We start from the raw sequence: 11,567 nt of genomic DNA on the forward strand, positions 1-11,567 counted from the left end.
TAGTAGAATTGTCAGTGAGCCGCCTTCTTAAAGGGATAGTGCACCCATAAATGACAACTGTGTCATCATTCCTCAGCCTCATGTTGTTCCAAATCAGTATGACCTTATTTATTCCATAGAGCAGAAAAGGAGAGATGTACTGTTTGTTTGTTTCCATGCAGTTCATTTTGAGGCATTTTACTTAACAATATAAAATATGTACTGTCAGTGTTCATCAATTTAATTAACACAACGGAAACAAGCTGCAACAACAAAATGTGGAGATGTTGTGTTTTGGAGATTTTGTTAAGTTGTGCACTGTTGGACCACTGTATTGCATTATTTGCATTAAAAATACATTATTTTCTTGTTTGAAGTTGTCATTCACTGATTACCTTAAAATGCCATGAGCTGTTAAAGAAGGAAGTCATGGCCTAACAGTTAGAGTGGGCGCCGCAGCATAAATGGCTGCCCACTGCTCCGGGTGTGTGTTCACGGTGTGTGTGTTCACTGCTGTGTTTGTACACTTTGGATGGGTTAAAAGCAAAGCATGAATTCCGAGTATGGGTCACCATACTTGGCTGTATGTCACTTTCACTTTTTTCACTTTAACACATATGTGACCAGATCATTAACACACAGTTTCTTATTCTTATTAAACATAATGCAATAAGATTCTGACGACAAGCAATTAGTTCCGGCACGGCTACACGATACAATAAAATCATTTCAAAAAACATAAACAATCAAAAGAGCACGTGGGAGGGCTGTTTCCATAAGTGCATTTCACTCGCAACAAAACGGATAAGTAAATAATCTAATTCATAAATATTAAACCATTTTAAATAGGGACGTAATGATGGACCCCGAGCTGGTTGAAAATCTATAAAAATTTAATTCGGTTGAAATGTTAAATGAATCATGGTACAATTGGGGGTGGGTGTTTATATGAATGTATCTCTGAGGAGAACTGACTGTCTTCAGAAAAGTCTTCTTTTCATTTTACCATCTTATAATGCCTAAAAAAAATTGTGTTTATATGCACAGCGCTGTTTTGTTTACAGCGGTAACAAAAGAAACACTGTATCGCTGCTGGTCCATAAGCGCCACCTGCTGTCAGGGAGTGAATTTGAGTCTCATGCAGCTGCTGTTTTTGTTTCGTACAGATTTTATGTAACATCATTTCACCAATCTAATGTCAGAAAGTCATTTAGTTTTTGATTAAGATTTGGAATTTATACAATCTAATTTGTTGCATGTATGCAGCATCTATGTTTGGATTGTGTTTAAAATGCAGCAGTTGCCTCTACTGCAATTACTATCTCTGTCTCAAAGAGAGATGAACTTGAAAACCAAATCAGTCTGATATGTGAACAATTTTTTGAACAGGATCAACATGTCAAGCAGAGCAGATGTCATCACACAATTCTATTTTAGGCTTCAGAAGACTTGTTTAGATTATTTAGTGGTGCTTTTGCAACTCCATTTTTGAGGCTTGAAAGTTGTATTCCCCTTAACAGAAACCAGCAGAATTCTTAATAATTTCTCATTTTACGTTCCACAGAAAATTAAGTCATACAGGTTTGGAACACCGTGGAGGTGAGTACATGATGGCAGAATTTTATTTTTGTGTGCCTTAAAGACTTGCATATAAATTGGTTATTTCTGAAGCCAATGCATGTATTTTTTGACTGTGAGTCTTGTTAAGAGTCTGGTTGTGAGTCTTCAAGCAGACAGTCTGTGGCAATGCAAAGTCAAGTCTTGTTCTGGTGTCATACAGCGAGAGGAAATTAAAAGTATAGATTGTTACAGTACCACATCGATCCCCTCATGGGGGGAACACACTGTCTCACTCTCTTTAACTGTGTCACATCTCAGCAGGGGGAATGGGTGCGAATCACTCGCCTCCCTCCACCACAAGAAAACCACGAGACGAGAATGACACAACCCGCCTTGAGAGGAAAAGTAAAAAAAAAAAAAAAAAGATAAAACAAACAGGGCAAGCTGGAGGTGACATCCATTTAGTTTCTCATTCCCTCATTACGATGTTTGCCACCTGCCCCCATTACCCCGTCCCCTGATTGTCCTCATCTCTCTTGTATGGCTGAGGTTTGCTAGTCGACGGCATTAACGTCGTATTGCTCGAGCAACATCTCAGCATCCTTCACACCCGTGCTATAACAGGAGGCGTTAATGTGAGTGTGACAGCCAAATGATGATGGGGCTATCAAAGTGAGCTCTGTGTTTTTCTCGGCTTCAGCAGATGTCAAGTTCTTCAGTGCCCCTGTACTTTGCTTTTTTTAAAAGAGGCAACTTAAGGCCATGGCTATTTTAGGATGACAGCATTGTGTGAAAACATGCATTATTGATTGTTTAAATCCCAACCTGTTTGAGAATGTTAACAGGCGCTAGTGTAATTTGGATGATGCAATGTGTGCCAGCAGCCCTCTAGTGGACAGAGCTGGAAATGTTTTATCATTTTGTCTGTGAAATATTAATAAACAGATGTTAAGAAACTTTTTTATATTGCAAATATATCATTTCTAATAATATTTATGATATCACTATATTATAAAATTGTTGTAATTTATTGAAAAATATTATTTTGTGGTTAGAATGATGTACTAAATTAATATTTGACAATCACTGTATCTTAAAACTTTTTGTACAACAGAGAATACTGTGATGAAGTGCTTGATGGATAAAGAATAAGAATGTTTTTGAATTGCATTCAGTGAATCAGTGTTGTTTTAGTATTATTTATGTAATAGTTTAGTATTTATCAATTGATCAAATTAAGCAGTTTTACCAATTTATTTTAGTTCATTGCCAAGGCAACAATTCTAATTTTCCTTTCTTTTTGAAGTTCACCTAATACACACACACACACACACACACACACACACACACACACACACACACACACACACACACACACACACACACACACACCGTTTTTATAAATAATTAGCCCCCTATAAAATATTTTATTATTTTTTAAAGTGCTGTTTAACAGAGAAAATATTTTTTTCAACACAGCATTTCTAAACATAATAGTTCATTTAGTAAGCTTGGAATGTTTGTAATGCAAATAGAAACAAAATTATAATCAAGAATTAAAAAGTCTACAGGCCAAAAATTATTAGCCCTCTGTTGTTAATATAGTCAATAGTGAATTCCTTTTGCTTGATAAAGTGAAAGTTGTGACATATTCCAAGTATGGTAACCCATACTCTGAATTGGTGCTCTGCATTTAACTCATCCAAGAGCACACAGACAGCAGTGAGAAGTGAACACACCATGAACACACACCCGGAGCAGTGGGCAGCCATTTATGCTGCGGCACCCGGGGAGCAGTTGGGGGTTCGGTGCCTTGCTCAAGGGCACCTCAGTCGTGGTATTGCCGGCCCGAGACTCGAACCCACATCCTTAGGGTTAGGAGTTAAACTCTCTAACCATTAGGCCACAACTTCCCCACCAAAGACTTAAACTACTTCAGTCTGTGTGCATTGAATTTTTTCAGTACATGAGTTTCACGATTTGAGTTGAATTACTGAAATAAATGAACTTTTCCACGACATTCTAATTTATTGAGATCCACTTGTGTGTATATATATAAGCAAAACTGGACCTGCCTCCTGAACGGCAATGGATGCCTATGCCAAGTTTACTATGGCAAAAATTAGGACATTTGGTTGCACGACTGAGCATCACTTTTAACAAACCCCTTGCAATTTTCATTTAAATTCTTGTGACAATCATTCCCAATTAAATTAACAGATTTGTCTGCTGAGGAGTGTCTGAATGGCACACTTTATCTAAAATTAATATATAAAGCTTCATACAACATATTCTGACTGTCAGGATGCCCTACCATCACAAGCACATCTTCATTTCAGTGCTGAGCTGTGATAGCATCTCTGCGCCATCACAAAATGCAAAGTCTCCTTCTCTACCTATAGAGCCCAATTATTCTGCCAGCAGAAGATGATAGATTCAGAGCAGGCCATTTTCCATCAAGACCAAATGGCATAAAGGTGCTCCTCTCCTCTATTAAATGTCAGCCGCAGAGGATAAATAGTATATTATACTCCATTACGATAGCAGCAATTACAGCAGTTTTATTTCATATAGTCAAAGAAAAAAGGTCATGAAATTCAGGCTTGTTCCTGTTAATAGCCATGCAGCTGAAAGCTGAATCGATGGAGCGTGAAATGGGGAAACAGGCACCTTTGGATTCAGAGGACTGTCAAGACAGTCATTTAAGGTATGGAAAGCCTTAGTGTTAACAAGTGATGGCTGCCTTAATGCGATGCAACAGAGGAGACAGATGTGAGAGTCACAGGAGCATGTAACGGCTAATGCACAAGCGCACATTTCCCATGAACCCCTGCAGTAAACCCACATTGGTCTGGGTCAGTACTGTGTCTCCTGAGGCGGTAACTGAGGTAGCTGCTGATGGACGTGCTGGCTCTATCTGCTAGCGGTGGCTGTTTTGCTTAAAGAACTGTGGTATGTTTAAAATGTTTTCAAGTCAATACTTGGATGTGCCTGAAAAGAGACATTTATTGCTAATGCAGCAACTACCCAGAAAACCCCAGCAGCCACCCAGTACATCCCAGCAACAACCTAAAACAGTCTACACATTAAACACTTTTAACATTTTAAATAAAGCACATAATCTTACCTGCACATAATCTTAAAGCACATAATCCGCCTATGGGTACAATGTTCCCCTTGAAATATGATTAAAAACCATGCTGTGTATTGTAAATAACAATGTTTTATACTTTAAATAACTTTGTTAGTGGTAAAACAACACAAATGGAGCAAAAATGTGTTTTAAGTTTAGAAACATTTTGAGTCTCCCCCTCCCTTGCCTCACAGTGCTTTGGTCCAGATGCCTGCTTTCCTCTCTTACATCACCTCAGTTCCCGAGTCCATGGTTTTCCTGCAGAACTGGGCTACTTTAACACTGTTGCCGCGAGATGAAGTGACCCCAATAACATGATATGAATGCGAATTTTACTGGAGGAACCCTAACGAAAAATGTGTATTTTACCCCCCGGAACGTGAAGTCCGGTGAGCGAGAACAAAGTCAATAGTAAAAGGTAAATTTATGTTAGAATTAGAATTGTAATTGTACAGCTGTACAATAATTTATTTATTTGTTTATATTAAATACTTGTGATATTTTTATTTAAAAATAATTGAAAAAATATTATTTTACAGTCATATTGAATGGATCAAAAACAATGGGATAGTGGCCTATGATCCTTAAAGTGGAAAGAGTTTTTGTTGTTGTTTTTGTAATCATTAATTAGGGGTGGACAATATACCAGTATATATGATTAACCAGTAGAAATTTGTCAACCAGTATAGATTTATTGATTATCGTCTCTATCATGGTTAAATGCTCACGTGACGTTGTTGTGGTACGTGGTCACTCATTTGCACACTCGTTTTTAAGCATTGTGGTTTAAAAACAAGTGATTTTAAGCTGTTGAAACACAATCAACAGCAAAAGAGAACTTATTTTGCTATATGCACACACGGTCAGAGAAACTATTTCTGAGCACTGTCAGAGACGTCGCAAATGAAGACGGCACTCATGGAGAATGAGAGAAAATCTCTCACTGCTCTTGACTAAATCACTTTTGTAACTTTAATAAGAATAAATATATATTTAATTTACACAGTGAAAAATATGCAGTGTTTTATGCATTTGATTATTTTATACAATGTATGTAGCATTTCTTATTTATTTGTTCTACTGTAGTTTTTTGTCTTGTAATAAATTTCTTATTCTTATTTAATCACTGACTGTTTACTTGTCTTTCGTGAGCTTGCAGGGTTTTTTTTTTTTTTTTTTTTGTAGGCTAGTATTAGTTTTTAGTGTTATTGACACTAGTGACAAGAATTATGAAATTTCTGTGGTATCAAAAATTTTGAGACATTATTTAAAGCAAAGGTAACTATATTGTGATATATATCGATACCATGAAATAAAATTACTCATATTGTTATATAAGATTTTGGTCTTATCACACACCCCTAATCATTGTGAACATAGGGAAGGACACCCCAGACTAGCTAATACCTGCAAACAAGCTTAGGCTGGATGAAGGAGTTTTTCAGCAGAGTTTGGTGTTGGGCTCTTTTAATTTGGGCCAGTATGCAACCACCTAGCAACACACTAGAAACCACTCCACTATTTCTGGCAGCCACCCACAACACTCCAGCATTGTGGTCGTGAGTTCTGCTCAGGCAAACACCACTTACATTTTCTTCAGGAAATGTAAAAGTCTAGTTCTAAATAATTATAAGAAATTATCTGAGCTGGGAACATCAAAACATTGGATCATGCCACGTTTAATGGTGGGGTAAGTGATTTCTGGTAGCCAATGCTAGCCTAAGGGCCCGCAGCGGCCTGCCAGTGCAGGGCCTCCAAGATTTTGCTCACTGGCAAAACGTTGGCCCCTTAGTGCTGGCCCTGCACGGGCAGCCCTCACTTAGCCCACACTTTTAATCTACAACAAGTGTGCCTGACCTGGTCCAACACAACTGAACCAACTAATTAGTATCTGAAGGAGCATTTGATAATTATAGACCGGTTTGTTTAATCAGGGTTGGAACTGAACTGTGTAGGAAGGTAGATCTCCAGGAACAGGATGCACCCCTGATCTATAACAATACATCTGTTTCACTTTTAATACTTTTCAGCTACTATAACTTAAATCTTTGGGAAAATCAGTTATTATACATCTGAAATGGATGCAGTCACCACATAACTAATGTCTATATTGTCAAAAATGTACAGTAGTCAAAGGGATTTCAAATCAATGGATTTATTAAATACAAAATAGAAAACATTCAATACAGGTTATTACAGCAACATATAGCCAAACAAGTAAATACATAAAAGTACAAAAAAAAAACAAACAAAGGAAATCAAACAAAGCAATGTAAGATTGTAGGATTCCGTCATGTGAAAGTTGATGTGTGCGAAAGTCTTATCTGTAGTACATCAGTGTCCAAACACTGTCCGTAGCTGAAGTTGGCTGATAGCAAATGAATAATCCAATCTCTTGTAATGAAAACAAGCCACAGCTCTCAAACACCAGACTCTTCCTAACCAAGAACAATCAAACAATTGTCCAGACTATGGTCTCCCGTCGAAAAGAACTTTAAATCCATATTCAAAATGGACCATGATGTGGTAACCTCACCAGTAAAGAGTCCTTCTAAAATGCATACAAAAAAACATCAGCAATATGCACATTTAAATAGAATAAATAAAAATAAATAAATAAATACTTTAGACTGGGCTTGAAATTACATATTTCCCAACCAGGACACAGCACAGCAATGTTTCCAGCAGATGAGCCTTGCTGGCTACTGCTGCTTGCTATAGTGATGTTAAGTTCAACACCGACACTTCGAAGCTTGTATAAAAAAAAACAACACATTTCACATTGAAGCACTGTATCGGAGCTTGATTTGTTTTGAGGAAAACGTGATATATGACGTCTGGAGCTTCATTCGCCTGAAAACCATGTGATTGCTTCAGTATCTGGTTCAAACGAAGCGAGCCTCAGCGCCGTTTCCTTCACATTACATAACATTACATTATAATGGGTTAGCATTGTTTTTTTTTTTGTTTTTTTTTTTAAATCGTAATTTATTTATTGAGCTCAAAAATTAACTTTGGCCATAAAATATCAGTGTAAGGACTGAGGCAGAGTTAAAATAAACAGATCATAGATTTAATTTATAAATTTATGTTTTATTTATTTTAACTTATTTTAGTGCCAGTACACCGACACAAATGAATGACTTTGACAATAAACATTTTTTATATAAAATATAATAAAACAAAAAAATCAGTTGTAGAACCAGATATGAAACCACTGGCTGTGATGGAATGCAACACTTTGGAAGGTGTTATTTATTTTTATGACCACTAGATGGCCACAACATAAACCGTTTTAAAAAGCTTTGAGTAATGAACCTTTTTCTGATACAATTGTGATGAAAGCTTCACTGGTTCAGAATGCTTCACTTCGCCATCACTACTTGCTATTGTTAACTCTCTCTACCACATGGCTTTACTTAAGGTAATCTAAAACACTCTAGCATCCCTAGTGGTAAGGAAGAAAACTGCCCACAACATTTTTATTAACAGGCTTTAAAATAAAATATAGGGGAAAGCACTTGTTTTAAAATGTATAATTGTAATAATATTTTACAATATTACTGCTATTATTGCATTTTGATCAAATAAATGCAGCCACGATGCTCATAAGAGAACTTTCAAAAACTCTTAACCCCCTTTTTGAACTTTTGAATGGCACTGTATAGCTTATATGGCTGAATGTCACGTCACTTTTTCACTTTTCACATATAGCTGCCTTTATATATTAGAAAATGTGTCCCTGACAAAGCAATAATCATACTTGGTGGTCAGTGGCATTAAAACGTTTAAAAACATTTTATTTAGATAATGCACAAATTATCTATTGTATTTAGCTGCATAAAATAGCAATTCGCTATAATAACTGATAGCACTCAAACTTGGTTCCAAATGTGCATTGCCATCAAGATATTTTATTTGGTTGATGTAAAAATTGTTTCCAAATGTGCATTGCCATCCCAACCATCAAAATAGTGTTTTCACAGAGAGAATCTGGGTTATTTTTCAATCAGTTTTTCTTCATTCGTTCCTAAAAAGGTGACAGTAAAGTATGTGATGTCGAGATGTCCAGGTGTGTCTTAGCATTCACCCAGAGCAACTAGAGTCATCTTCTCAAGCAGTTTGTACAGGCGGGTGAGTGCTATTTCTAAATGGAGCATGACGACCTTAAGGCTTTCAACATTACTGGTTTGCATCTCGCTGCTCTGATCAGTACTATTCAGGAAGCAGGACACAGTTTGCTGCTGTTAATTACATGCCTGTTTGCTGAACACTATTCAGAGAGACACAGGGCTCGGAAAGAACTAAAATGGGAAGTGATAGGAGGAAAAGAGAGGAGTTTGGGGTGGTGGAGTGAAGCATGGCTAAACTATGAGACTAAAAGTTATAATGACATGTCCTGTGGCCTCAGGCACTGCGTCATTCTGGGCGAAAATCTCAAATCCTAGAACTGAAAGTGAACTGGGCAACACAGACAAATTTATAGCCAGAGAGCGAAGCAGCCATTGCGAGAACATGCTGGGCGCCATGGTACATGTGGGTGTAGTCGTTGTGTAGCAGGTCAGTATGGTGGGGCCCTGTAGTGTGACAGAACCCTGAAGGTGTGGGTGAGGGTGTGGTGAGGTGCAGGGCCACGTTATCCTAATGGACAACATGGCCTGCAGCCCAGGGCCCCAAACACTATGGGGCCCCTGAGACAATTCTCTTTTTGTGTTTTTTTAAATAAGGGGAGTGTGAACAAACTGTTCTGTGTAATCACAGCAATCGTTCCTGTAGTTTAAGCATCAGGAAAAACAGGGAATCAGAAAAAATGTTCCTGTCTTAGGAATGAACTTGACATCTATACGGAACGCAGTTTAGTTTGTCCCATATTTTGCAGGTATTACACCGTTATGACCACCTAGGACCAGCTGGGTGTCGGCCAAGATAAAGGGTTTGGCACTGGGCCAGACAGAGCCCAGAAACATAGTCCAAAGGAATAATTTAAGGAAATTAATTGATGAAAAAAATGCAAACTAGAATAGCCTGTGATAGACTGTTACAGTGTCTTTTGAAGAATATTTTTATTTAAGCCATACTCACACAAATTTGTATTTCCACCTTAGACGTTCCAATATTTATATATATATATATATATTTTGTGGCGAGGTGAGGAACTACACGACAACCGATAGACAGAGAAAATCCCCGAAGGGTGGATTTATTCAAAACTTTGTGCTCTGAGTGAAGACGGTGCTCTCCGTAGTACTCCAACTCCCTCGTGCTCTCTGTGCCTTGAGTGGTGGATCCCGTGCTGTGCTCTCCTGGGTGGGGCTGACGGTCACACGCTGCTCTCTACAACAGCGGTGGAAAGAGTTAGTGTCTGCGTCGGGAGACATTGCTCACCATACTGCTTTCCTTCCCGGCTGAAGTAGACGCCGCTTAACGAGCTGCAGGTGCGGCCGCTCAGCCCGTGACGAGCTAGTGCCGGTGATTCCACTGTGTTGCCAGGGCGACGCTAAAATTCAGGATCCAGCAAAAAATTCAAACAGTAAGTTCAAAACAGCGCTAATGCAGAAAAAACATGGCCGATTTCATCATTGATTGCGGAGAGAATAGTGGTCAAATTATTATTTTCAGCGTGTATTTGGCTTAAAAGCAAGAGTGTTTTCTAATGAACGCAGATTATGCAGTGGTCAGAGATTTAGCGATTCTGAATGGATCGGTATAGTAGTAAAGGCAGGCGATTTAGTGTTCTTTGTCGTCTCCCTGTGGTCGTGTTTGGTATCGCAGCTTGACATGTGCTAATTTGTATTGAAAACTTGTATTTAATTATAGATCAATTGATTGTGGCACTATATTCACATTATTAATTGTAAAAAGTAAGTGTTTATTTATTATAAATAAATAATTAAATAAATAAAAAAATGGGGGGGGGAGTACCGGCACTTCTTTTTTTTCCACTTCAAGCACTGCGTGTGAAATAACTGTTGCATGCTGTACGCTGAGTCTATTTCCTCACTAAAGCTGATCAATCAATAGAGTGGTTGGTTGGTATGGTGGTGGGACATTTGTGAAAATGTAGCTTGCTGCTGCAGCTAGTTTTAGTCCAGCCAGCAGGGGGTGATCATTCCCTGGCTTGAATGGGTGCAAAAGTCCTAGTGTAATGACACAGACTTTAGACACTGAAAAGGAGTGAGCATCCTTCAGATGAGGCATTAACCTGGCCTCCAGACATTCTGTTGTCAGGAATTCCCCACCTCAATTACAAATTTGACTGTGTTTTCTCTTTGAAGCTGGTAGCAGATTCTGATGGCTTTTAGGCCATTGTAGACAGCTAGCTTTCTTCTGGAGCTAGTTTTAGTCCGGCCAGCAGGGGGTGCTCATTCCCTGACTTGTATGGGTGCAAAAGTCTTAGTATAATGAATCGGACTTCAGACCGGCACCTGTAAAAAGGAGTGTCATACACATGAGGCATTAAACTGGCCTCCTGGCATTTTGTTGTCTTTAATTCCCCACCTTTAATATGAATTTGACCTCATTGTTTAAGCTGGTCGCGCATCCTGATGGCCGTATTGAGCTTGCCAGGTTGTGCTAATACTCTATTAGAGCAGCTTCATTAAGGCTGTAAGTACAAATGCAGCTGTTGCATGCTGTAGGCAGAGTCTGGTTCCTCAATAAAGCTAAGCAGGCAAGAGCCGGGTTGGTACACTGGTGGGAGACCATTTGTGAAAATGTAGCTTGCTGCTGCAGCTAGTTTTAGTCCAGCCAGCAGGGGGTGATCATTCCCTGACTGGCAAAAGTCTTAGTATAATGAATCAGACTTCAGAATGTAAAAACAAAGCATTTGACCGTGTTAATGAGTTAATCCATGAATCATTTTTTCAACCAATTCATTCAAAAAGCTGATTTCTTC

The sequence above is a fragment of the Cyprinus carpio genome, chromosome B11 (genome assembly GCF_018340385.1).
Source record: "Cyprinus carpio isolate SPL01 chromosome B11, ASM1834038v1, whole genome shotgun sequence".
Classification (NCBI taxonomy): domain Eukaryota; kingdom Metazoa; phylum Chordata; class Actinopteri; order Cypriniformes; family Cyprinidae; genus Cyprinus; species Cyprinus carpio.